The sequence below is a fragment of the Budorcas taxicolor genome, chromosome 14 (genome assembly GCF_023091745.1).
Source record: "Budorcas taxicolor isolate Tak-1 chromosome 14, Takin1.1, whole genome shotgun sequence".
In the NCBI taxonomy this organism is placed as follows: Eukaryota; Metazoa; Chordata; class Mammalia; order Artiodactyla; family Bovidae; genus Budorcas; species Budorcas taxicolor.
The window spans coordinates 53,989,533-54,017,455 of NC_068923.1; positions in this window are offsets into that span (position 1 = coordinate 53,989,533).

Here is a 27,923-nt window from a genome sequence, read left to right on the forward strand (position 1 = left end):
TGGGCTTGATTCCTGGGTCAGGAAGATCCCCTGGAGAAGGGAATGGCAATGCATGCTGGTATTCCTGCCTAGAGAATTTCATGTACAGAGAAGCCTGCCTGTCTATAGTCCATGGGGTCACAAAGAATCAGCCATGACTGAGCGATTCACACTTTCACTTCCTTGGTGACTCAGTGGTAAAGATTCTGCCTGCTAATGTAGGAGACATGGGTTTGATCCCTGGGTTGCAAAGATCCCCTAAAAAAGGGAATGACAATCCACTCCAGTATTCCTGCTGGGGAAAATCCCATGGACAGGGGAGCCTGGCAGGTTATAGTGCATAGGGTTGCAAAAGAGTCAGATATGACTTAGCTCATAAACAACAACAGCAATTTTTGGTTTGAAAAATTAGATGTCTCAGATTATTTTGTTGTTTGAAAATTTCCCAGAGTATCTCAGCACCTGAACTGATTCCTCCTTGCAATAGAAGCAGGACGGGACTAATATGCTGTCAGTTAAAAAAAAAAAAAAAAATGCATGACACAAAACAAATAAAGTAAACCAAAACAACAACAAGAACAACAACAAAAAACCCCAAACTAAAGGATATCCAAATAGCCTCAGTAAAGGCAAAAGAGATTCTGACATATTTTAAACCAAAAAAAATCTATGATAAACCCACAAAGGAATCTCTTCTTCAACTCCTGCTTCTGAGTGAGCAAATAGTTGTTTTCATTAAAATTGGTTTAGGAAAAAAATCATAATAAATATGTGTAATCATATTGGACAGAGGGCTATTATTTTCAATCTGGAAAGCATACTCTCATGAGTTTCTAAAATGATCTGCATTCAAATGAGATGTGTAGATGAAAATTACAAGGAAATAGCTTGCATGTATACAAAACTAGAAAAGAAAACCAAGATTTGCAAAGTATAGGCAATCAAAATTAAGGAGTATGTAACAATGCTTTTAGATTTAAATTTTACTTATCACTGGGTACTAAAATTGTTCAAGCCTTTGAAGAAAATTTTGCATAAAAGTTTCAATTATTCTTCTTTTGATTGCTATTGTAGTTAAACTCTATATTGTTTGGGGCTAAGGAATATCTGATTTTTCATGTTGGAATATTAATAGGGATGTATAAGATATATTTGAAATGCCCTAATTTATTATTTCCTTCCTCATCTTTTGTCAGAAATTAAGCTCAAATTTTTTTCTTTTTGGTCAATCCAGGAAAGAGAGGAGGAAAAATATCACTCCAGTTAGAATGAGCACAGTGAACTGAAGTTAAATACAGTATATTTTATTTTGGTAGGCAGCTTTTGCTGCTTCCTTTTGGGAAATAAGAAAATGAAAATAATAAATAAATAAATGATAGATCCAGTCCTTTCCTGCGCCTTTTCTTTGTATTTCACCAATGTCTCTCATTTGCTTGTGAGCTTCTGGAGGATGAAGGTCATGCTCTGTTCCTTTAAGAATTCTAAATGTAACCTTGGTGTTGATACAGTCCCATCCCAAGTTCTAGGTGAAAACCATTGACACAGACACTAAGTCTGGGAACTAAGTTTCCTTCATATAAGAAATGAGGATACAGCTGGTCTTTGCAAAACTTTGATGTCTTCTCTGAAGAAAATAAACAGATGTAAAAAGTGCAACTGTGGAAATAATAGAAATACATAATCTTTTCTTCAAAAGGTGAATGATGTATGAATGAGTGCCTATGTGTGTGTGTATGTGTATGATTGAAGCAACCACTGAATAAATGGTATATTAAATACATTACTTGTGGGCTATGATTAAAATAAAAAGTTTCTCTGAAATTGCTCTACCTCAATATTAAAAATCCTAAAATGTTTTTAAGTTCCAAATTAGAGTCTCTACTCAGCAGTTCTCCTGGGTTTCCTTACCCTACTGCTCTCCACCCTGGTGCCCTTTCGCAGTAAAATCTCTTGCTTTGTCAGCACATGTGTCTCCTTGGACAATTCATTTCTGAGTGTTAGACAAGAGCCCAGTTTTGGGCCCTGGAAGGGATCCACCTTCCTACAACAAATGGCGACTCTGGCAGGAACTCTTCTTCGCCGAGACTGACATCCTGACCACTCGGGGTACTCAGGGGCCAGCTTGCTTGCCAATGGACCAGACCCAGTGGCCGCAACTGGGACGCTTTTGTCGTTGGTCTCCTCCTGATGCTGACAACTGGCCAAAATGCCCCGACCGGTAAGGAACAAGAGACTTTATTGACCTCTCTCCCCTTCCCTCTCTCTTTCCTCTCCTTAACCCTTCCTATCCTTCCCTGTTTTTCTAGTCCCCCGGTCCTGGAAGCAGGAATCTGGTTGAAGGGCCCTCAGCCTGAGCTAAGGATTGGAGACTGATCACCTCCTCTTGGCAGAGAACTCGAATTCTGGTTCTGGTCTGGTCTGATTTCTGGTAGGGCCGAGTTCCAGTCCTCCCTTCTCTGGAGGCCCAGGGAAAAGTCCCATAACGCCAGGGCATCTGCAGGTGGCAGGAGACGTCTTTAAGGCCACCCCTTTTGCCCCCTCCCTCCCGCCTCCTCCCGCTTCTTCTTTCAACCTGGCTTCCTTTCCTCGTTTGAAATCTTTGATGTTAGTACTTGGATCTGAAGTTCTGTGTCTCTATAGGAGGTTTTCTGAGAGACTGTATTCTTGTATTTAAGGGCTTCCCTGGTAGTGCAGAGGTTAAAGCGTCTGCCTGCAATGTGGGAGACCTGGGTTCGATCCCTGGGTTGGGAAGATCCCCTGGAGAAGGAAATGGCAACCCACTCCAGTATTCTTGCCTGGAGAATCCCATGGACGGAGGAGCTTGGTGGGCTACAGTCCACAAGTCACAAAGAGTCGGACACGACTGAGCGACTTCACTTTCACTTTCACTCAGCAATGAGAATATATCCAGTCCAATATATCCATCAACATTTTATTTTTAGTCAAATTTAAAGCTTATTCCCTCTTTAAATCATGATAAGGTCTGTAACTGGGAGTGCCTTTCTAGAAGGAGCGTTGACATCAATGATGTCAACTCTCCCCATTCATTCCCTCCCTTACCCATGGCAGCAATGAGGTGGGAGAAGACAGGAGAGGTCCGGGATAGAACTGAAGTTTTTATTTTTTAGATGACTTCACACTTCCAGACCTTGAAGTTGATTAAGGTGACCTTTGCCCTTTTTGAGGGCATTTGTGGAAAATTCAGAGTCCATCACCTGAGGATACATTTGAAACCCTCTTGACTCTAACCCAGTGTCACTCCCTAATGACTTTGCAGTCCCAGTGTGGCCCAGGCTCTCTTCTTAGGTAGGACACAATGATGGTGTACAGGTCTATTAATGCTGCCATTTGTGGCCTACTGCTTTCCCAAGGGTGAGTCAGGCTCCATCCTTTCTCCCTGGTCCCCCTTAGGTTTAGTGGGCCCAGAGCAGATTCTTTCCAGGAGCTTGTGAATGCCCTTTCACAAGAGATAAGGTAAAAGATGTGGAGCCTTCAGCCCTCTCTACTTTGGAGAAGGTGATGGCTTCATTTGTCAGTTTCTCTCCAAAGATGTGGCTTTACAACTCTCTCTCAACTACTGTGGTGTGGTGGTTTGGTCACTAAGTCGTGTCCGACTCTTTGCACCCCCATGACGGTAGCCTGCCAGGCTCCTCTGCCCATGAGATTTCTCAGGCAAGAATACTGGAGGGAGTTGCCATTTCCTTCTCCAGTCTTCCTAGTCTCTTATGCCTCTTGCATCGGGTTCTCTGGGAAGCCCTCTTTCAACTATGAAAATGAAGAAATTGAAAGTGAAGTCACTCAGTCGTGTCCGACTCTTTGCAACCTCATGGACTGTAGTCCACCAGGCTCCTTTGTGGGATTCTCCAGGCAAGGATACTGGAGTGGGTTGCCTTTTCCTTCTCCAGGGGATCTTCCCGATCCAGGGATTGAACCCAGGTCTCCCACATTTATAGGCAGACACTTTAACCTCTGAGCCACCAGGGAAGCCCCAACTATAATCCTTCCTTATTTCCCTGATATGACCCACAGTCCCACAGTTGCAAAACTCATTTGTCCCTATAGTAAATTGTGCATTTCAAATCGTCTACATTTTTTTGTTTTCTTTACAATGTCTCCCATTTTCTTATGCTACAACTTCATTGAAAGAGATGTGCATGCGGGCTAAGTCACTTCAGTCATATCTGACTTTTTGTGACTCTATGGACTGTAGTTGGCCAGGATTTTCTGCCCACAGGATTCTCCAAGCCAGAATACTGGAGTAGGTTGCAAGAGAGGTGAGAGGAAGAAAATTAAGTTGGTAAGTATTTGGAAGTCAGAATGAAATATTTGGCTATGTTTCTAAACAGTGAAACTATTTCATCAAATAAAATCTGACTTTTGTTCAAAAAAGAAAAAAAGAATTGCATTCATTGAAGTAAAGTAGGAAAGCTTGATAGGTGAATCTCCTTCCTTCTCTCTCCAATTCTCTGCCCTTGAAACAACTCTTTCCACAGAAACCACTGGATATGAGAATATATGTGGAAAGACCTCTCTCTCCTAGAGGCCATATATGATTCAGGACAAATAGAAAGTTTATTCTAAGGAAGACTAAAAGTCAGATCAATGTTGAGGAGAGAATAAAGAGTCTGAAAACAACTAGGAAACAATAAAGTGACCCCAGAAAAGGCAGAAAGAAAGTATATAAAGGGGCATTAATAGTGATTTAGTTAGCTTGTTAGGTAGGTAGTTATTAGAAGAACAAAATAACACAAGCTTTTCCTTGTATTTCTTTTGTTTCTTCTTCTTGAGGAGTAACAGCATTTATGTTTATATCTTTGTAGCTCCAACAGCATGTCTCACTCTTCTTCCCCCTTTCTCTCCATGGTGATGTTTGCCTTCAATGTAATTCTATTAGCACATTACATGTTAGCAGAGAATTTAATGCAGATTTTGAGAAGTGATAGATTCATGATGGGATCCAGTTACTAAAAATTGACCACATCATCTCCTCCATCTTCAAACATGCTGCCAATTTTCATTCTTTCCCTTTTTAATGAAAAATAATTACTGAAGAATATCATTATTTCTTCTGTAAGAATGAGGCTTGGAAGATTATAGGGACTTTTCAAATAGTAACATCTCTTGGGCTCTGACTTTATTTCCATATCTCATAAATCTAAATGCACCATTTTTGTTAGCTATTTTTTCTTTTTTAACAAAGGTATATATGTGAACTCAATATTTGGAATATGATTCAAAAATTTTATGTGTATTTCACATCAACTGCATTTTTCTCCCCTTTTATCTTTTGACCCACTTCACCCATTTCCCCATCCCCCCACCTCCTCCCTGAGGCAACCATCTTTATTTCTGTATATCAGGTTATTTTTTATTTTCCCTTCTTTCTTTTAATTTTCTTTGTAAAAAAGATTCCATGTACAAGAGGGCTCATATGGTTATTTGTCTTTTCTGTCAGACTAACTTGCTTAGCATAATGCCCCCTGCCGCCAGTTGTTGCCCACATGTCTGTCTCCTATGCCTGGATCTCTATTCCTACAGTTTTCAATATCTGAGTCTATGACTTAGTCCTGTTGGTTTCAAAGCTGAAATGTCCATAGACCAGAAAAACTACCATTCAACTACTAAATATCCATATGTCTGAACTTGAATGCTTTTTCATTGTCTTAACACCCCTGAGCACCAATCCCCACAAAACAAGTAAGTGGATAAATAAACCTGCAAACATACCAAAGAAATCACCATTTTTTAGTGCTGTATTTCATTTGTCTTCAGATGACACTTCAGTTCACCCAGTGCTGTTAGCACGTAGCCTGAGACTTATCTCTGACTACTTCCTCCTTCTATCTAAATGAGTACATTTTCTCAATAGTTCAGAGTGCCTACCAGTGCCTAGCATTTGTCAGTGCCTTCATTTTTAGATAAAGTTTAAGATCCTCAGCATGCCAAACAGATCCTGCATGATCCAATCTTGGTTAACTCATGCAGCATTATCTTTCGTCATTTTTTCGACATTATAATTTATTTTCTAGTAGTAATGAACAACTTTTAATTTCCCAGACTTATGCTAATAAGTACCAGAATCTGTGTCTTGAGTGCCTTGGTTCCTTTTCTGTCTAGAAACTATTGATTTTATTTTTAAAGCATGATCAAATTTAAAAAATTTTTCTTTAATGACGCTTTATCCCAGTTCAATAGCTAACAAATCCCTAAAATTGCTACAAACGTGGGTTAGGGGTCTGTTTACCTACAGATATTACTACATATGAAGTAACATTTTCCCATTCTATTGTTTTCCTCTTTCTTTGCATTGCTCGCTGAGGAAGGCTTTCTTATCTCTCCTTGCTATTCTTTGGAACTCTGCATTCAAATGGGTATATCTTTCCTTTTCTCCTTTGCTTTTCACTTCCGTTTCTACACAGCTATTTTTAAGGCCTCCTCTGACAGACATTTTGCTTTCTTGCATTACTTTTTCTTGGAGATGGTCTTGATTCCTGTCTTCTGTACAATGTCACGAACCTCTGCCTATAGTTCATCAGGCACTCTGTCTATCAGATCTAGTCCATCAAAACTATTTCTCACTTTCACTGTATAATCATAAGGGATTTGATTTAGGTCATACCTGAATGGTCTAGTGGTTTTCTCCACTTTCTTCAATTTCAGTCTGAATTCGGCAATAAGGAGCTCATGATCTGAGCCACAGTGAGCTCCTGGTCTTGTTTTTGCTGACTGTATAAAGCTTCTCCATCTTTGGCTGCAAAGAATATAATCAATCATATTTCGGTGTTGACCATTTGTTGATATCCATGTGTAGAGTCTTCTCTTGAGTTGTTGGAAGAGGGTGTTTACTATGACCAGTGCGTTCTCTTGGCAGAACTCTGTTAGCCTTTGCCCTGCTTCATTCTGTATTGCAAGGCCAAAATTGCCTGTTATTCCAGGTATTTCTTTACTTCCTATTTTTGCATTCCAGTCCCCTATAATGAAAAGGACATCTTTTTGGGGTGTTAGTTCTAGAAGGTCTTATAAGTCTTCATAGAACATTTCAACTTCAGCTTCTTCAGCGTTACTGGTCGGGGCATACACTTGGATTACCATGATATTGAATGGTTTGCCTTGGAGACAAACAGATATCATTTTGTCATTTTTGAGACTGCATCCAAGTACTGCATTTTGGGTCTTAGTTCTAAAAGGTCTTGTAGCTCTTCATAGAATCATTCAAATTCAGCTTCTTCAGCATTACTGGTTGGGGCATAGGATTGGATTACTGTGATATTAAATGGTTTGCCTTGGAAACGAACAGAGATCATTCTGTCGTTTTTGAGATTGCATCCAAGTACTGCATTTCGGACTCTTTTGTTGACCATGATGGCCACTCAATGTCTTCTAAGTATTCCTCCCCACAGTAGTAGATATAATGGTCATCTGAGTTTAAATCACCTACTCCAGTCCATTTTAGTTGGCTGATTTCTAGAATGCCAACGTTCACTCTTGCCATCTCCTGTTTGACCACTTCCAATTTGTCTTGATTCATGGACCTGACATTCCAGGTTCCTATGCAATATTGCTCTTTACAGCATTGGACCTTGCATCTATCACCAGTCACATCCACAACTGGGTATTGTTTTTGTTTTGGTTCCATCACTTCATTCTTTCTGGATTTATTTCTCCACTGATATCCAGAAGCATATTGGGCACCTACCAACCTGGGGAGTTCCTCTTTCAGTATCCTATCATTTTGCCTTTTCATACTGTTCATGGGGTTCTCAAGGCAAGAATACTGAAGTGGTTTGCCATTCCCTTCTCCAGTGGACCACATTCTGTCAGACCTCTCCACCATGACCCACCTGTCTTGGGTCACCCCACATGGCATGGCTTAGTTTCATTGAGTTAGACAAGGCTGTGGTCCATGTGATTAGATTGACTAGTTTTCTGTGAGTATGGTTTCAGTGTGTCTGCCCTCTGATGCCCTCTCGCAACACTTACTGTCTTACTTGTTTTTCTCTTACGTTGGAAGTGAGGTATCTCTTCAGGGCTGCTCCAGCAAAGCACAGCTGCTGCTGCTTACCTTGGACGAGGAGTATCTCCTCAAGGCCACCCCTCATGACGTTGAACGTGGAGTAGCTCCTCTCGGCCCTCCTGCACCCGTGCAGCCACTGCTCTTGGATGTGGGGTTGCTCCTTTTGGCTGCCGCCCCTGACCTCGGGCATGGGTTAGCTCCCCTCCCCCCCTGCCCCTATCAATAACCTCAGATATGCCGATGGCACCACCCTTATGGCAGAAAGTGAAAAGGAACTAAAAAACCTCTTGATGAAAGTGGAAGAGGAGACTGAAAAAGTTGGCATAAAGCACAACATTCAGAAAACTAAGGTCATGGCACCTGGTCCCATCACTTCATGGGAAAAAGATGGGGAAACAGTGGAAACAGTGTCAGACTTTATTTTTGGGGGCTCCAAAACACTGCAGATGGTGATTGCAGCCATGAAATTTAAAGACGCTTACTTCTTGGAAGGAAAGTTATGACCAACCAGATAGCATATTCAAAAGCAGAGACATTACTTTGCCAACAAAGTTCCATCTAGTAGGCTATGGTTTTTCCTGCGGTCATGTATGGATGTGAGAGTTGGACTGTGAAGAAAGCTGAATGCCAAAGAATTGATGCTTTTGAAGTGTGGTGTTGGAGAAGACTCTTGAGAGTCCCTTGGACTGCAAGGAGGTCCAACCAGTCCATCCTAAAAGAGATCAGTCCTGGGTGTTCATTGGAAGGACTGATGCTAAAGCTGAAACTCCAGTACTTTGGCCACCTCATGCGAAGAGTTGACTCATTGGAAAAGACCCTGATGCTGGGAGGGATTGGGGGCAGGAGGAGAAGGGGACAACAGAGGATGAGATGGCTGGATGGCATCACCGACTCGATGGACAAGAGTATGAGTGGACTCCGGGAGTTGGTGATGGACATGGAGGCCTGGCATGCTGCGATTCATGGGGTCCCAAAGGGTTGGACATGACTGAGCAACTAGGCTGAACTGAGCTGCATTTTGGACTCTCTTGTTGAATATGATGGCTACTCCATTTCTTCTAAGGGATCCCTGCCCACAGTAGGAATCATCTGAGTTAAATTCACCCATTCCACTCCATCTTAGTTCACTGATTCCTAGAATGTCAATGTTCACTCTTGCCATCTCTTGTTTGATTAATTCCAATTTCCCTTGGTTCATGGACCTGACATTCCAGGTTCCTATGTAATATTGCTTTTTACAGCATTGAACCTTGATTCTATCATGAGTCCCATCCACAACTGGGTGTTGTTTTTACTTTGGCTCCATCCCTTCATTCTTTCTGGTGTTATTTCTCCACTGATCTCCAATAGCATACTGGGCACCTACTGACCTGGGGAGTTAATCTTTCAGTGTCCTATATTTTTGCCTTTTCATACTGTTCATGGGGTTCTCAAGGCAAGAATACTGAAGTGGTTTGCCATTCCTTTCTCCAGTGAACCACATTCTGTCAACAATACCTGAACCATGAACGTCCACATATTCTAGCTGGTTTTAGAAAAGGCAGAGGGACCAGAGATCAAGTTGCCAACATCTGCTGGATCATCAAAAAAGCAAAAGAGTTCCAGAAAAATATCTATTTCTGCTTTATTGACTATGCCAAAGCCTTTGACTGTGTGGATCACAATAAATTGTAGAAAATTCTGAAAGTGATAGGAACACCATACCACCTGACCTGCCTCTTGAGAAACCTGCATGCAGGTTAGGAAGCAACAGTTAGAACTGGACATGGAACAACAGACTGGTTCCAAATAGGAAAAGGAGTACATCAAGGCTGTATATTGTCACCTTACTTATTTAACTTATATGCAGAGGACAGCATGAGAAATGCTGGGCTGGAGGAAGCACAAGCTGGAATCAGGATTGCTGGGAGAAATATCAATAACTTCAGGTATGCAAATGACACCACCCTGATGGCAGAAAGTGAAGAAGAACTAAAGAGCCTCTTGGTGAAAGTGAAAGAGGAGAGTGGAAAAGTTGGCTTAAAGCTCAACATTCAGAAAACGAAGATCATGGCATGTGGTCCTGTCACTTCATGGAAAATAGATGGGGAAACAGTGGAAACAGTATCAGGCTTTATTTTTTGGGCTCCATAGTCACTACAGATGGTGTTTGCAGCCATGAAATTAAAAGACCCTTACTTCCTGGAAGGAAAGTCATGACCAACCTGGACAGCATATTAAAAAGCAGAGGCATTACTTTGCCAACAAAGGTCCTTCTAGTCAAGGCTATGGTTTTTCCAGTGGTCATGTATGGATGTGAGGGTTGGACTATAAAGAAAGCTGAGTACCAAAGAATTGATACTTTTGAACTGTGGTGTTAGAGAAGACTCTTGAGAGTCCCTTGGACTGCAAGGAAGTCCAACCAGTCCATTGTAAAGGAGATCAGTCCTGGGTGTTCAATGGAAGGACTGATGTTGAAGCTGAAACTCCAATACTTTGGCCACCTGATGCGAAGAGCTGACTCATTTGAAAAGACCCTGATGCAGGAAAAGATTGAGGGCTGAGGAGAAAGGGACGACAGAGGCTGACATGGTTGCGTGGCATCACCGACTCAATGGACATGGGTTTGGGTGAACTTCAGGAGTTGGTGATGGACAGGGAGGCCTGGCATGCTGTAGTTCATGGGGTCACAAGGAGTAAGACTCGACTGTGTGACTGAACTGAAAGTAACATTTTAGTAATATAGAGAATTATAATGCGATCCACATGTATAATTTTAAAATTTCTAGAATTTATGTTAAGAAAAAGGGAAAAATAAAACAGATGATCTTAATTTTAATAATATATATAATCGTATCAAAAGCTTATTATTTCAAAATAATATTATTTTTAAAAAGTTATATTCAGTTCAGTTCAGTTCAGTTCAGTTCAGTCTCTCAGTCGTGTCTGACTCTTTACGACCCCATGAATCGCAGCAAGCCAGGCCTCCCTGTCCATCACCATCTCCCGGAGTTCACTCAGACTCGCGTTCATCGAGTCCGTGATGCCATCAAGCCATCTCATCCTCTGTTGTCCCCTTCTCCTCCTGCCCCCAATCCCTCCCAGCATCAGAATCTTTTCCAATGAGTTAACTCTTCGCATGAGGTGGCCAAAGTACTGGAGTTTCAGCTTTAGCATCATTCCTTCCAAAGAAATCCCAGGGCTGATCCCCTTCAGAAAAGTTATACTAAGTCTTTTTAAAATCTGGTGTATATTTTACACTTACAGTATGTTTCAATTTGAGTTACTTAAACTTAAGTGCTTGGGCTTCTTCAGTGTCTCAGTGGTAAAGAATCTGCCTGTAATGCAGGACAGGCATGAGACACTGGTTCGATCCCTGGGTTGGGTAGATCCCCTGGAGAAGGGCATGACAACTCTCTCATATTCTTGCCTGGAGAATCTCATGGACAGAGGAGCCTGGCAGGCTACAGTCCATAGGGTTACAAAGAGTTGGACATGAGTTAAGCTACTGAGCACTCACACACAAGCAAACTTTAGTGCTTAGTAGGTATGTATGGCTAGTGACTTGGTTAATTGGCCAAGTTCATACAATGAGTTAGGCTGTATTTTCACATTTAAATTGATGAAAATAATAATAAAATTAATAATATTTATTGACACTTGATATGAAATTTAAATTTCAGTATTCTTAATAAAGATTCATTGGACTATAACAATGCTTATGCATTTACAGATTCTCTGTAGCAAATTCCAGGCTAAAAAATGACAGAATGAATTAGTTTTGAGAAACTATGTGGCCCCCTGAAGTTTAAGATATTTCCTAAATGTCCCTTTGCAGAAAAAGTGTATTGCTCTATTTTTTAGTGGTCCTTTCTGTTAGGGCCATGAATTAATTATTTTAGTTTGCACTCAACACATAGCTGACACACAAAGTAGACTCTATGTTTTCAAACTGTATGTATTTTTTGCATTCAATTTGTAAGCCCTTATTGAACAACCATAATCTTAAAACTCAATCTAACTAGAAATTGTATCTTAAAATTTTTCTAGCCCAGAACATTGTATCACCAGAATAATAATTGCCACTCTCTTTGAGACTCTTTCCAGCTCTTTGCCACCCCATGGACTATACAGTCCATGGAAATCTCTAGGCCAGAGTTGGTAGTCTTTCCCTTCTCCAGGGATCTTCCCAACCCAGGGATCAAACCCAGGTCTCCTGCATTGCAGGTGGATTCTTTACCAGCTGAGCATCAGGGAAGCCCAGAATAATAATAAAACATTGTCAAAAAAAGAATTCTCAATTCAGATATCTGCATCCAAACTCCAAGTCTTCCTCATCTGCCATCTTGAGCAATTTACTTACCATCTGTAATTCTTCACTTTAATATTTTTTAAATGGGTCAAAATAATGCTGACTCATAGGGCTGTGCAATGATTAAATGAGATAATGCATATAATAACACTATAGTGAGTGAAATCTGGTAAGTATTCAATAAATATTAGATATTTTTAGTACATATATCTAAAGTTTCCTAACAGTAGTGTATTCCTTTCAGTAGCTTTTAGTCTCTGCTTTTCAATAAAATGATATTTTAATTAATGGAGTTCATAAAACTGTAAATATTTATCCATTTCATCAAACATTAGCATAACTATGTAGATAAGTTATAAGTAATTTGAACAGTGAAACATATTACTAAAATATTATAATTAAACATCTTTTAAATGTATATAAATGGAAATGAAGAATAATTTCAAAGGAGAAATGGAATTCATCCATAAGAAACATGAAAGAAGTATTACTTAGAAAGTTTTAAGGATTTTAGAATAAGGAACATATATTTTAGTAATATACTATATAGTTCTACACTAGGCCCATAAAATACTTTTAAAATAAGAATTTAAAAGTTAATAAGCAATGTGTAAATGTTACAAATTATTATTTTTCATATTATAAAATTATTCAAATAAAATGGCTCCATTTATTTCCCTTGTTGACTTGTTAACATAGCTAAAAATAATTATTTGGACAGTTATGTTTAATTTAGGTTTTATGACTCCTTGGAGTGAAGAGAGGAAGAGTGTTGTAATTTTCTGGACATGGAGAATCATTTGCTATGGTAAACTGGATAAATGTTTGTGCTGCCTCATGGGAGTGGAATAGAAAAGAGTAGCTGCTTCTATTCTGCTGAGACACCAAGGTCTCCATATTCTTTCAAAATCAGTGGCCTTAGAGGGATCATGAATTGCTGAGGTAGAACAATCCTTACTTTTCTTTATCTCTCATCTACTGCCTTTGAAATCAGCTAGAGCTGCGTATTTGGAAGCAGCACAAAGAGTACGACTGGAAATAAAAATATGGCCTAGGATTTGTGATGCTCAAGTGATTCAGACTCATTTCTCCAATAGCAGCAGTACTGAAATATGCTAGACTTATCACTGATATATTGCAGTTCATAGTGTTCTAATTCATTTCACAGAAGTAATCCTGCCCAGCCCTACCATTACTCTTTTAAATAGAACTTACACTTGGTTCCATTTGAAATAATTCATCATTAAGCTCAGAATACCTGAGTCCATCAAATTATGCAGATACAGAAAGTGTCCAGACCTTCTTTGTGGACAAAATCACAGTGGTTAAAAACTCCTCTGACATGTAATGCTCAATTGTGATATAAAATGCACTTCCAGCATGCCAAAGCTTTTTCTTCCTTCAAGTAGTTTCTAAAACTCTGTGCATTTGTTTCCCAATGACTAAAAATGGGCGTAAACAAGTCCCTTAGCTTCTATATTCAGCATGCAACAAAATGCACTTATTTTTTCTTATGTGTAAGACTGACATTTTAACAATAGTCTCTTAACATCTTTATTGTATGAATCCACTGCATAGGTTAGTATTGTGTACTTTAGAGAGAACATGCCTGTGCTTATTAAAATTTTATTACATTAATGCATATTAACTTTGTTTTGTATTATTGGCCCTTCAGCATCAATTATGCAGATTTTATTTTACCATTTCACCAAAGAAAGAAATGAAATGTATCCCATGTGTTAGAAAAAAATACTTATATGAGTAATCTAGAAAATAATTATCACTATGTAGTATTTCACAGTACAATGTTACAAATTATTACTGAAATCACTATGTTAACTTTGCTTATTTTTCCTTTTAATTTGTAACCCTGTTGTCCACTTTGCTGGATTTATTTTATGGATCACAAATAGACCTAATTTCTTAAAAATTTATTGCTATAAATGACCACTTAACAACAATAACAAAATAATTATATTGTCTTTAGAGTCATAAGATTTAGGGATTTTCTTCTAAAAAAAAAAAAAAACCAATCAGATAGATTCAAATAAAAGAAGCCAACCATTTAAGAAGAGAAATAACACAAAGTGTCCAAACTTCAACTTCTTGTTACTTATAAATACATAATGTATTATGTTTGTAAACAAGTTCAGATAAAAAATACTCTATAGCCTTTTTTCAAAAGCTATCACATCATGGAACTAATATGTTATTTAAGTGTATAATTATTAATCAGTTTCAATTCAAAACATGGCAATCCTTTGGTTTCTGCACACTCTAGTTACACATTGAGTAGTCTTTTATTTTAAGTCAAACTCCTATCACTAATCATGGAGGAACAAAGATGTGTCCAAATTTTGAAGGAACATGGGTGTCCCAAAGCTCAGATAATGAATTTTAGCTCTCTCTGGAGAAAAGCCTTTCCTGTATGTAGTCTGGCAATATTCCAAGATTTCTTTTTAAAAGTAACTCCATATGTGTACTGAAAATAAGCTAGTGATGTTTTAAATCAACTGGAAAGAGAGGCTGTTCTTTTTAATATTTTTTTCCTAAGCATAACTTTGAAGTGCAGCATTTGGGGATTATGAAGGTTTGGGTTACCTGCTGAATGAAGGCATGGAAAATTATTTGAAAGTACCTTCCTTTTTTTGAAACAGTCCTTTAAACTTATGAAATATCACCTGTGGTTAAGAAAAAAGTATGCAATTGAAAGCATTTTTTTCAACCTAAAGACAAAGAGTTAATTTTAAATTGTGATTATATTTTCCAAGTTTTCTGTGGCTGCAAGATCATAATCAGAAGTTTGTGGTTCACTTATTTTAGAGGCCAGAGATGATGGGGACAAGTGAATGTTATTAAATCAGAGAAAATATGGATAAATTTATAATGAGTTAGGTACTGTGAGCAAAACTGAAGCAAAGACCACAGCTTACTATGCTCTAATGATTGTCTCACAGCAGGATTTTAAGTGATTTCATTCTCAAATAAATTCAACTTGCATCTATTTCTCAGTAATGTGTTCTAAATTTATGTAAGGCATTCAAATATTTGAAATATATATATATGTACATATATTCCATTTTGTAATACTTTTGGCTAGCAAAAAGTTGGTACATTGCCAGATTTGTATATCATGTATGTGTGTGTGTGTATATATATATATATATACATATATATGAAATGTATTTGAATAAGAATTCTTCAGAAAGTAAAGGCATTGTAATAATATATGTCTTATTTACATCATAAAAGATATCTTTTGCCTAATGTGTCACAGACACAGTTGATGGAGTTGGATATTGTCTAACAGCCTTTTGAAAAGATATGAATGATTCTATAGTTAAATATTTATTTTAACACACAAAATTTGTTTTTCACTATATCTGAAAAGTAAGATGGCTGCATCTTTTTTTAGTAGCTATATAAATTGATAAAAAAGTAACCAAAAAAGCAACCTGATACCTCTTAAATGGCAACTGTGTTAAAAATCAGGTTTCAGAGATACTGTAAAGCTATCTCTTTAGAAACTCATTTTCAAAGTATTTCAACATTTATAATTGGCAAGTAATTTTTAATTTATATATTTAAATAATGTTATATAGTGCATCAGTTCAGTTCAGTCGCTCAGTCGTGTCTGACTCTTTGCGATCCCATGAATCACAGCAAGCCAGGCCTCCCTGTCCATCACCAACTCCCGGAGTTCACTCAAACTCATGTCCATAGAGTCGGTGATGCCATCCAGCCATCTCATCGTCTGTCGTCCTCTTCTCCTCCTGCCCCCAGTCCCTCCCAGCATCCGAGTCTTTTCCAATGAGTCAACTCTTCACCAAAGTACTGGAGTTTCAGCTTTAGCATCAGTCCTTCCAAAGAACACCCAGGACTGATCTCCTTTAGAATGGACTGGTTGGATCTCCTTGCAGTCCAAGGGACTCTCAAGAGTCTTCTCCAATACCACAGTTCAAAAGCATCAATTCTTTGGTGCTCAGCCTTCTTCACAGTCCAACTCTCACATCCATACATGACCACTGGAAAAATTATAGCTTTGAATAGATGGACCTTTGTTGGCAAAGTAATGTCTCTGCTTTTCAATATGCTATCTAGGTTGGTCAGAACTTTTCTTCCAAGGAGTAAGTGTCTTTTAACTTCATGGCTGCAGTCACCATCTGCAGTGATTTTGGAGCCCCCAAAAATAAAGTCTGACACTGTTTCCACTGTTTCCCCATCTATTTCCCATGTAATGATGGAACCAGATGCCATGATCTTCGTTTTCTGAATGTTGAGCTTTAAGCCAACTTTTTCACTCTCCTCTTTGTTATGTTAAAACTAATTCACTAGATATATTTTTCATAAAATTAAGAAATACTGAATGTATCTTTCATGTAATTGGTGCTGTGCTAAGAGCTAAGAAATCAATCAAATATGTTGTTGCTGTTGTTCAATCACTAAGTCATGTCTGACTCTTTGAAACCAATGAACTGCAACATATTGGTTATATTGCATATTATCTATTGATTAGTGTTAAGGAGAAAAACATATTGCAGAAATGGGAAATATAGTATTCCGGGTGTGTTGCATGGAAAGGTTATTGAAATTTTTGATAGAAAGGCTGACAATCACCTCTGAAGTAGCTTTTGAATAAAGACCTAAGTTGAACTTGGAAGTAGACATTGTATATGTCTGGAAGAAGTGTACTAGCTCAAGGTACACATAGGGGCAGTTTCTTGTATGTTACAAACAGAGAAGATGGCAACATGGCTGTAGAAAGGCAGAGGAATATGTAGCAGAAGAAGTCTGAAAAGTAATAGAGTCATGATCAAATAGTATCTTGAATGCCATGCAAAGACTGGATTTTAATTAGGGTAGTTGGAAGATCCTGAGAGCATGAATAACATAATGTGAATTATATGTTAGTAGACCACAACAGTTTTGAGAATAGACTATAAGTTGGCAAAGATAGAGGCAACAAGATAATTTAGAAATCCATTGCAACAATCAGGGGAGAGATGTTTTCCTTAGCAGAGGATTGGAACGGTGGTGATGGTGAAGATAATAAAATGTGGTTGAATATTAAATCTATGGTATTTTGAAAATAGAGATAGCAGGGCTTGCTGATCAATTTCATGTGGGATACAAGAAAAGAAGAAGAGTTAGTAACAGCAAAGGTCAAGGTTGGAAGGTTGGGGTTTTCACTGACTCTGTTGAAGAAGACTGTTGAAAGGAGTGGGTTTGGGGAGAAAAAGTCTGATATTTGGATGATAAAGTCCAAGATGCTAGTAGACATTCAGGTTGATATTACGATAGTTTGTTATTTATATAAGTCTGGAGTTCATTTGGAAGCCGAGAGCTGAGATATAAATTTAGGAGTCATTAGCATGTTCTTGTTGTTGCTTAGCTGCTACGTAGTGTCTCTTTGAGACCCTATGGACTGTAGCCTGCCAGACTCCTCTGTCCATGGGATTTCCTGGGCAAGAATACCAGAGTAGGCAGCCATCTTCTTCTCCAGGGTGTCTTCCCGACCCAGGGACTGAACCTGGGTCTCCTCATTGGCAAGCAGATTCTTTTACCTCTGCCACCAGGGAAGCCCAAATTCAAAGCACATTAGATTGTATTAAAACAATTACCCTGGATGAGTATACCCAGTGTGTCTAGATAAAGATAAATATCCAATTTCTTATTACAAAGTTAAATATTGTCTTTATTCCTTTTTTATTTTTATATTTTTCAGACTCATCTGTATAAAAAAGCTTAATAGAAAAAACTGGAAAATGCAATATCAAGAAAAAAACAACAACAAGATATTGACACATAAAAAGGAGAGCTGGCAGAATGACCACAACTACCCTGTAGAATATTGTATTATTATGTATTGTTTTTGAAAATGTATATGCCTTATGACATAAAATTTACATTTATGGTGTATAGTGGGGAAATGTTATAAAGAATATTTGTCATACATGCCCTAAAGACATATAACTATTTTATTGCAATATTTCAAATCAACATCTATCAGAAGAGAAATGGGAGACTGACTGGGGAATGAAATATTACATAGCTGTCAAAAATAGATACACCAGAACTATTTTTATATACATGAGTCCAACTTTGATTGGACTCACAGAACTAATACTGAGTAAACAAAACAAAATGCACAATACTTCATACTTTATAGTTATGAAATAATTCTATTACAGTTAAAAATCATAAATATTGTACATACATAGACCTCTGCTGTGATAATGTTTGTACTAAATGTAAAAACATGAATAGCCTCAAATTTAATCATAACTATTGCTTCTAGGGTAGGAGAAGGGGAACATGGATAAATATAATATTAGCTGTAGTTGATGTACTATCAAACATATAAAATAATCAGATACAACTATAACAAAATGTTTTTCTTAGTTGTGTTATCCTATTTTTTCTACATATTTTTATATCTTTTTAAAGAGAAGATCTGATGGTTTTGTGTGTGTGTGAAAATTGTATTAGGAACACTTCCAGAAATTGAGTCATCATGCTATAGAGTTGGATTGCTGTTAGAACTATTAAATAAATTGGAAAATACTTGGCTCTTAGTAAAGAATTTTGCTAAACTCTATTATTAACTTCTCTCAATGTCAATATCAGCATTTTCCTTCCACTAGTTTCTAGTAGTCAAACATAAATTCATAACATCACACAGCCCAAAATGAAAAGGAAGGAAAGAGTCTACATCTTAAAAGAAAAATCCCAGCCCTGACACAACTTAGTTTAAAAATTGAAATAGACATCATGGGGAGAAAATTCACAAACAGCAGATGTTGTGGTTCACTTTTCAATTGTTGATATTAAACAAGAACACCTCTGAGATTTCACATCCTGTGCTTGGTAGATTGTAGTTAAAATGGTAAAGTGGTATATTCTGGTACTTTTAGATATTTTATGATATAAGGAATTTATGATGAAGAATCATTTTTCTCACAAAATGTTAGATTTCCTCTAACATTTTGTTTTAATTTGGAAGGAAACTATACCTATAACCTATACTGAATGGATTGGACACAGTGAACAGATAGTGATATAAAATGATTTTGTACAAAGTAAATGTTTCCATTTTCAGAGAGGTAAATGTTCAACACAACATGGAATATGATTATCTTTTAATATTGTATCTAGTAGGATTATCTAAACATAAAGAATAATGAAATTGATAAATTAATATGTAAAATCATTCAATTTAGTAGCTTGAAATAAATATGAGAAACTATTCTGTATTACAAACCTAGATCATTACTAATACTGATATAAAGTGTTCTCTTTTTAAATTGATAAGGCAGAAGAAAGTAAAGCTTGCCAAGTTATGAGTTAATCTTCTATTAGATCTAATTAGGTTTATATTCTAGATGTTTTAAAAATTACATGAAGAAAAACTGTTTTCTATAGCTTCTGTTTTTAATTCTTTGTAACCATATTGCACATCCCTGCTATTAATTACAAGGGCGTGAGGAAATAAAGTTATATTTTGGAATGAGTTTTCTTTGACTTGAAAAGAAAAAAAAAAAAAAAACACAACAATGACCCTGCCGAGCATATGAGATCTGGATGTAGATTGCCTAGATTTGAATTCTTTAATCTCACTCATCTTTCTCACCTTTAAAGTGAGGCTTAACATTTTGTGAAGATTCAGTGGGATAATACATAAAGGTACCTAGTGTTTGGCACCTGAGAAGCACCCAGCTCTCATCTATCTACAGTATAATTAGTACTGTTTTTGTTGTTGTTGGAAAGGAACTAATTTTAAAAACAGTCTCTGGTCTTACAGCATCTTCTTTACACTCCCTTTAACTCATTCTCTTTTAAGGATCATTTAGAAAATCACATGTGGTTAGGTTCTTTTCCCAGTTAAAATCATTAACAATTTTCATTTACTTTTAGGGCAAAGACCAAATATGTCTGTTTGGTCATAACATGTCTATTAGGGTCCTACGCAATGTCACCCTTGCCTTCCTCAACAGCTTCATCATTAACAACTTTTTCCACTGCTTTTGTCCCCCAGAAACACTTTGTTCTCTCAAAGTCACCAACTTCCTTCCTCCTATGGACAAACCTATACACATGCAGCCCTTCTATCCAGGCCCCTGCTTACCCTTTAGATCTCTGTCTTAAGTTCAGCTTCTCTGGATCTTCCTGGACACTCTCTGAACCCTCCAGCCCTGGTCAATCTGTTCTACAACACATGTTTCTTAAAGTTTGGGGATTAGTTTTACAGCGGTGTGGTATTTTAATATATTGGAAAAGAGAGTTTTTTCACCCAGAAAGTATATATTAAGTTAAAGGAATAGTCACTGAATCCCCTTCACTTGCCCATGGCTATATAAAACTCTTCCCAATCAGAGAAAGGGAGAAGAGGAATCAGAGAGGTTTGGGTCCCAGAGTCAGGGTAGGTAGAGTAATGAAAATAAAAACAAGAACAAACAAATGGGATCTAATTAAATTTAAGAGGTTTTGCACAGCAAAGGAAACCATCAACAAAAGAAAAAGACAACCCTCAGAATGGGTGAAAATATTCACAAATGAAACAATATACAAGGGATTAATTTCCAAAATGCACAAACATCTCATGAAGACTCAATAAAATAAATAAATAATTGAATCAAAAATGGGCAGAATATCTAAGTAGACATTTCTCCAAAGAAGACATACAGATGGCTAAAAAGCACATGAAAAGATGCTCAACATCACAAACTATTAGAGAAATATAAACCAAAACTACTGTGAAATATCATCTCACACCAATCTGAATGGCCATCAGTTAAAAAAAAATTACAAATAATAAATGCTGAAGAGAGTCTGGAGAGAAAGGGAACCTTCTTACACAGTTAGTGGAAATGTAAATTGGTACAGCCATTATAGACAAAAGTTTGGAGGTTCCTTATAAAACTAAAACTAGAACTAGCATATGACCCAGCACCCTCACTCTTAAGCATGTGCCTGGAGAAAGCTATAATTTGAAAAGATGCATGCACACAAATGTTTATTGCAACACTATGTACAATATCCATGACATGCAAGCAACTTAAATGTACATCAACAGAGGAATGGGCAAAGAAGATGTGGTACAAATACTGTTATTGTTCAGCCACCCAGCCATCACCAACTCTTTGCAACCCCATGGACTGCAGCACGCCAGTTCTCCCTAACCATCTCTTGAAGGCTTGCCCAAGTTCATGTCCATTGCATCAGTGATGCCATCCAGCTGTCTCATCCTCTGACACCCTCTTCTCCTTCTGCCCTCAATCTTTCCCAGCATCACTTCAGCTTCTCACATCACATGACCAAACTACTGGAGCTTCAGCTTCACCATCAGTCCTTCCAATGAATATTTAGGGTTGATTTCCTTTAAGATTGACTGTTTTGAGCTCCTTGCAGTCCAAGGGACACTCAGGAGTCTTCTCAAGCACCACGGTTTGAAAGCATCAATTTTTTGGCACTCTGCCAGATACTTTACAGTCTGGTTCTCACAACTGTACATGACCACTGAGGGGACCATAGCCATGACTATACTGACCCTTGTCGGCAGAGTAATGCCTCTGCTTTTCAACATACTGTCTAGGTTTGTCATAGCTTTCCTGCCGAGAAGCAATTGTCTTCTGATTTCATGGCTGCAGTCACCATCTGCTGTAATTTTAGAGCCCATGAAGAGGAAATCTGTCACTACTTCCACCTTTTCCTCTTGTATTTACCATGAAGTAGTACATGAAGAGGTATACACACACACACACACACACACACACACACACACTGGAATGTTATTCAACTATATATATATATATACACATATACATACATACATACACACAATGGAATGTTATTCAACAATATATATATAGTTGAATAACATTCATATATATATATATATACACACATTCATATATATATACACACACACACAGTGGAATGTTATTCAACCATACAAAGCCCAAAATAATGCCATTTGCAGCAATATGGATGGACCTAGGGATTGTCATGCTAAGTGAAGTAAGTCAGACACAGAAAGACAAATATCACTAATACGTGACATCTAAAAAAAAGGTACAGATATACTTATTTACAAAACAGAAGTAGAGTCACAGATGTAGAAAAGAAACATATGGTTACCAGGGCATCAGAGTGGAAAGAAGGGATAAAATGGGAACTTGAGATTGATATATACACGCTACTATATATAAAATAGATAACTAATAAGAACCTATCATTTAACACAAGGAACCCTACTCGATACTCTGTAATGCCCTGTAAGGAAAAAAAATCTTAAAAAAAGAGTGGATATATGTATAGGTATAACTGATTCACTTTGTTATATACCTAAAACTAACACAACATTGTAAATCAGCTATACTCTAATAAAAATAAATAAATAAAAAAAAAGAAATTGGCCAAATCCTGAATTCCCTTACCCTTACATGATGCTGAGAAAGCAGGAAAAAAATCTTAATGCTGTTTCTAGGCATTTGACCCTAAAACAACTCCAGATCTTCATTACAGTCCTAGAATTCTGCAGATAGGCAAAAGCACCATAGATGTTCCCTTGAGAGCTATTGTAACTTGAAACAGGTAAGAATAAAATATAGTGGAAATACAAAAATAGAGTTGGGAGGAAAATTACTGAGGATGCGGCAGGCATGAATGGATGCTTTATGAAAACCCTCTCCTCATCACCTCGACCACCACATTGATGACATTGATTGTCATGTCTAGGCTGGTGCACCAAGCATTCTCCAGAATCTGAACAAATCCTCAGAGAAAATGATTCCACCAATAAATTGGAAATGATATAATTTAATTATAGGAAGATAATACAGTGAATTGCTTGCAGTATATGCTTACTAAATATGTTACTTGATTCTCTAAAATTATGTAACTTGATGCTAGATTGTAAGTTCTATCAAGACAGGGATCTTTTCTATCTTATTCACTTCTCTATCTTCACAAGCACAGTCTCAGGCACAAGTAAGTAAATACCTATTTTGTGCTTGGATAGAGAGTGGTGATGAATGAATGATAAGTATATGGTCTACCGGCTATGAACTGGAGGCATTATTTTTGAAAACATGTATTTGAATTAAAATTTAAATATTATAAAAAGATTCCTTAACTTAAAGGCAAAGATGTTGCTACCCAACTTGGAACACTTGGCATATCTGTTCTCCAGTTCTCACATCTGTAAATTTGAGATAATATAATATCTCAGTCACTGAATGTAGAGAAGGATTAAAAATAAATAATGTATGTAAACTGCATATAAGGTTATTTAAGCTCTCCATTACTTTTCTCCTGTGTAATTTTTTTCTAAGCAAGTATGACAGCAGAAAACATTTCTTTTTGGCTCTATTTTTAAGAAACAAAACACTGCTTATACTTTGGCCTAGTGACATGTATATGATCATGTGACTATAAGTAAAAGTTCTTTATAATTGAAAGCAGTTTTTTAAATAGATGAATATATCTTAAGAAATTCTAGTTGTTTTATTGGTACATTGTGTATGTGCTCAGTAGCATCTGACTCTTCATAACTCCATGAACTGTAGCCTGCCAGGCTCCTTTGTCCATGGGATTTTGTAAAGAACGCTGGAGTGGATTGCCATTTCCTAAGCAGTCAGGCAATATTCCTGACCCAGAGATCAAATCCACATCTTCTGTGTGTTTTTGCATTGGAGGTGAATTTTCTAACACTGAGCCAGCCACCTGGTAAGCCCATTGGTGCATAGAATGTGAGTTAAATATTACAGCAAATACCAACTGTTTTAAGTTATTCTCTGAAAATACTTTTAAAAATATCACATCTGTTTAGTTCTAAATGTTAATATTCATGGAGTTATTCTTTCCCAAGTCAAGGGATTTTTTTAGAGGTTAAAATATGTATGGCAATCAGAGCATTTGACTAAATTATTGTTATGAACCAAATTGTGTCTCCTTCTCAATATTCAATATGCTGAAGCCTTAACCCCTAATACTTTAGAATGTGTCTGTATTTGTAAACAGAGCCTTTAAGGGAGTAATTAGGCTACAGTGAGGCCATTAGAGTGGGTCCCATTTCAATATGACTGATCTCCATATAATAGGAGGAGATTAGAGAGACATCACCTATATGCACATAAGGAAAAGGCCATGTGAACACAGCAAGAAGGGTGCCATCTGCAAGCCATGAAGAGACGCTTGGAAAGAAACCCAACCTACCAACGCTTTGATCTTGGACCTCTAGCTTCTAAAACAGTGAGAAAATTTCTTTCACTTAAGCCCCCTCAATCAGGTATTTTGTTATGGGAGCCCTAGGAAACTAATACAACATCATCAGCACTAGTTTTTCTGTAACACTCTACAGTGTGAAAATATAAAAGGAAATTTTAAGTTCAAAAATAATACTATCTAACACCTCCTGGAGCTAAACATGTTCCAAGAGTTCACTTAAAATATATGCCCATTAGAAGGTCTTCCCAAGTAGTGCTATTGGTAAAGAACCTGCCTGCCAATGCAGGAGACATAAGAGATACCAGTTTGATCCTTGGGTCTGGAAGATCCCCTGGAGGAGGGCATGACAACCCACTCCAGTGTTCTTGCCTGAAAAATCCCATGGACAGAGGAGCCTGGCAGACTACAGTCCACTGGGTCACAAAGAATCAGGCATGACTGAAGCAGCATATACACACACCCATTAGAAATGTATGCCCAACAGAAATGTATGCCAACATTCATTATAAAGATATTCATAGCAATTTAATTCTTAATAGCCTCAAACTAGAAGTAACCTAAATGTGCAACAGCATGAAACAGAATAAACATATTATTGTGAAATGTAACTCAAATAATGAAAAAACAAAACAAAACAAAACAAAACAAATGCTGATACATGTGACAACAAAGAAGGATCTCAAAATATAATTTAGATGAAAGAAGCCAGACACAATATAGATGGTGTATGATTATATTTAAATGGACTTCATAAACAGCATAAGTTAATTTAGCATGATAGAAGTCAGACTAATGATTACACTTGGTAGGTAGGTAGTGAACAGGCAAAGGAGTAAGAGAGAAAGAAATGCTGAAAATTTGCATCCATAATCTAGTCGGTGGCAATATGAGTGATTATATAGGTAAAAAGAATCATGAAACTGAACACAATATTAGCATGGTTTGTATAAGTTATACTTCAATTAAAAAGTTTAAAACTACCATCCATTTTATGTTATGTTTAAATGTATATTTCATGACAAATAAGTCACTATGCTTACAATGAATTACTGGTATATATTTTATTTTGTATTTATACCTTGGACAGGAACGAGGGGATTATATACTTTGCTTAGGTAACTCTTCCTCAAAAATAATGTCATTTTGAGAAATATAAAATTTTTCTTAAACCCTTGATCTTTCACATCGTTTCTTTACACATTGTGTTCCCCATTTGCCCAGGACACTTTCTCATCCTCTCCTCTAATATGAAAATTACTTTTTCTCCCAAAGACTGTCCAAAAGGCACCTCTGCTTCCTCTCTGAGTTCCCTTTTTAGTGTATCAGGCAGAATTCATTAGTTGTCTATATTCTTGAACTTATCATACTGCATTGTAGTATGCTTTTATATATGTGTGTCCTGCACATAAAAGTTACCCAAATCGTTTCTTAAATGAATAAATTAATGGAATAAATTATGTAAGAGTTAACCATGGGATGTGCCCAGGTGGCCTGCCCTGCTTCTCCAGGCAGGTGACCACAACCTCTTCCATCCCGTTTTAGGGTAAAGGAGGAGTGGACTTCATGGCCGAGTGTAGGAAGAAAGGCATTCCTCAGGCCGAGTATTGCAAGAATGGCTTCATAGGCACCAGCATGAGGCTGCTGGAGCAGATCCAAAGGAGCTCTCTCGCTAGGCAGAGTGTGCTCTCCAAGGAGAGAGACAAATGAAGGAGTGTTTGTGTTAGAACTTTCCAGCGATCACTGGAAGAAGCATCCCAGATTCTTTGAAGGAGCAGACACACCTGAAAGAATGGCACATCAGTAGTACTCTGATTCAATTCGTTTCTAAGTATATTGAACTGTTTTCAAGTCATGAGGACTCTGGATCTGCCAAAACACAGATCTCCCATCTTCCAGCTGAAATCAAGATCAGGCTCTGAGCCTGTGGAATGGGAGCACTGAAAGACCCTAGCCTACCAGAGAAATAGCCCTACGGAATACCAAATAGTGAGCACTCACACAAAGGAAACCACTTGAATACAAGACCCAGCATCATTCAACCTCCAGTAGCACCCCTACAGTATGCCTCATTCTAAACAACAAACAAAACAAAAATACAAATCGAATCATCAGCAGAAAGGATTACCATGTCACTCAGCATTACCCATTAGAGGGAAAACAAACAAACAAACAAAAACTCAGCACAAACATCACCCTATACAAAGCTTGCACAAACCACTGGACCAACCTTAGGAGGGCAGAAACCAAAAGGAAGAAAGAATTCAACCTTGAAGCCTGGGAAAAGGAGACCTCAAACACAATAAGTTAAAAAAAGAAATAATGAAAAGGCATAGAAATACACAAATGAAGGAACAAGCTAGAAATACAGAAGTTCAAATAAATGAAGAGGAAATAGGCAAACTACATGAAAAAGAATTCAGAATAATGATAGTAAAGATGATCAAAAACCTTGAAAACAAAATGGAGAAAATGCAAGAATCAATTAACAAAGACCTAGAAGAATTAAATAAATATACAGAGACAAAGCAATTACTGAAATTAAAAATACTCTATAAGGATGCAATAGCAGGATTTTGGAAGCAGAAGAATACATCAGTTAGCTGGAAGATGAAATGGTAGAAATAAATTCTGAAGAGCAGAATGAAGTAAAAAGGATGAAAAGAGCTGAGGATAGTCTAAGACACATCTGGGACAATATCAAACATTGGAATTATAGGGGTCCCATTTCTTTGCCAACAAAGGTCCATCTAGTCAAGGCTATGGGTTTTCCAGTGGTCATATATGGATGTGAGAGTTGGACTGTGAAGAAAGCTGAGCACTGAAGAATTGATGCTTTCGAACTGTGGTGTTGGAGAAGACTCTTGAGAGTCCCTTGGACTGCAAGGAGATCCAACCAGTCCATTCTAAAGGAGATCAGTCCTGGGTGTTTATTGGAAGGACTGATGCTAAAGCTGAAACTCAAATACTTTGGCCATCTCATGCAAAGAGTTGACTCATTGGAAAAGACCCTGATGCTGGGAAGGATTGGGGGCAGGAGGAGAAAGGGACAACAGAGGATGAGATGGCTGGATGGCATCACCAACTTGATGGACATGAGTTTGGGTGAACTCCGGGAGTTGGTGATGGACAGGGAGGCCTGGCGTGCTGCGATTCATGGGGTCGCAAAGAGTCGGACACAACTGAGCGACTGAACTAACAGAAGAAGAAGAGAAAAAAAAAAAAAAAAAAAGGGTATGAGAAATTTTTTGAAGATTTTATAGTTGAAAATTTCCCCAACATGGAAAAGGAAACAGTCAATTAAGCCCAAGAGGCACAGAGTCCCATACAGGATAAACCCAAGGAGAAACATGCCCAGACACATATTACTCAAACTAACAAAGACTAAACACAATGAAAGAATATTAAAAGCAG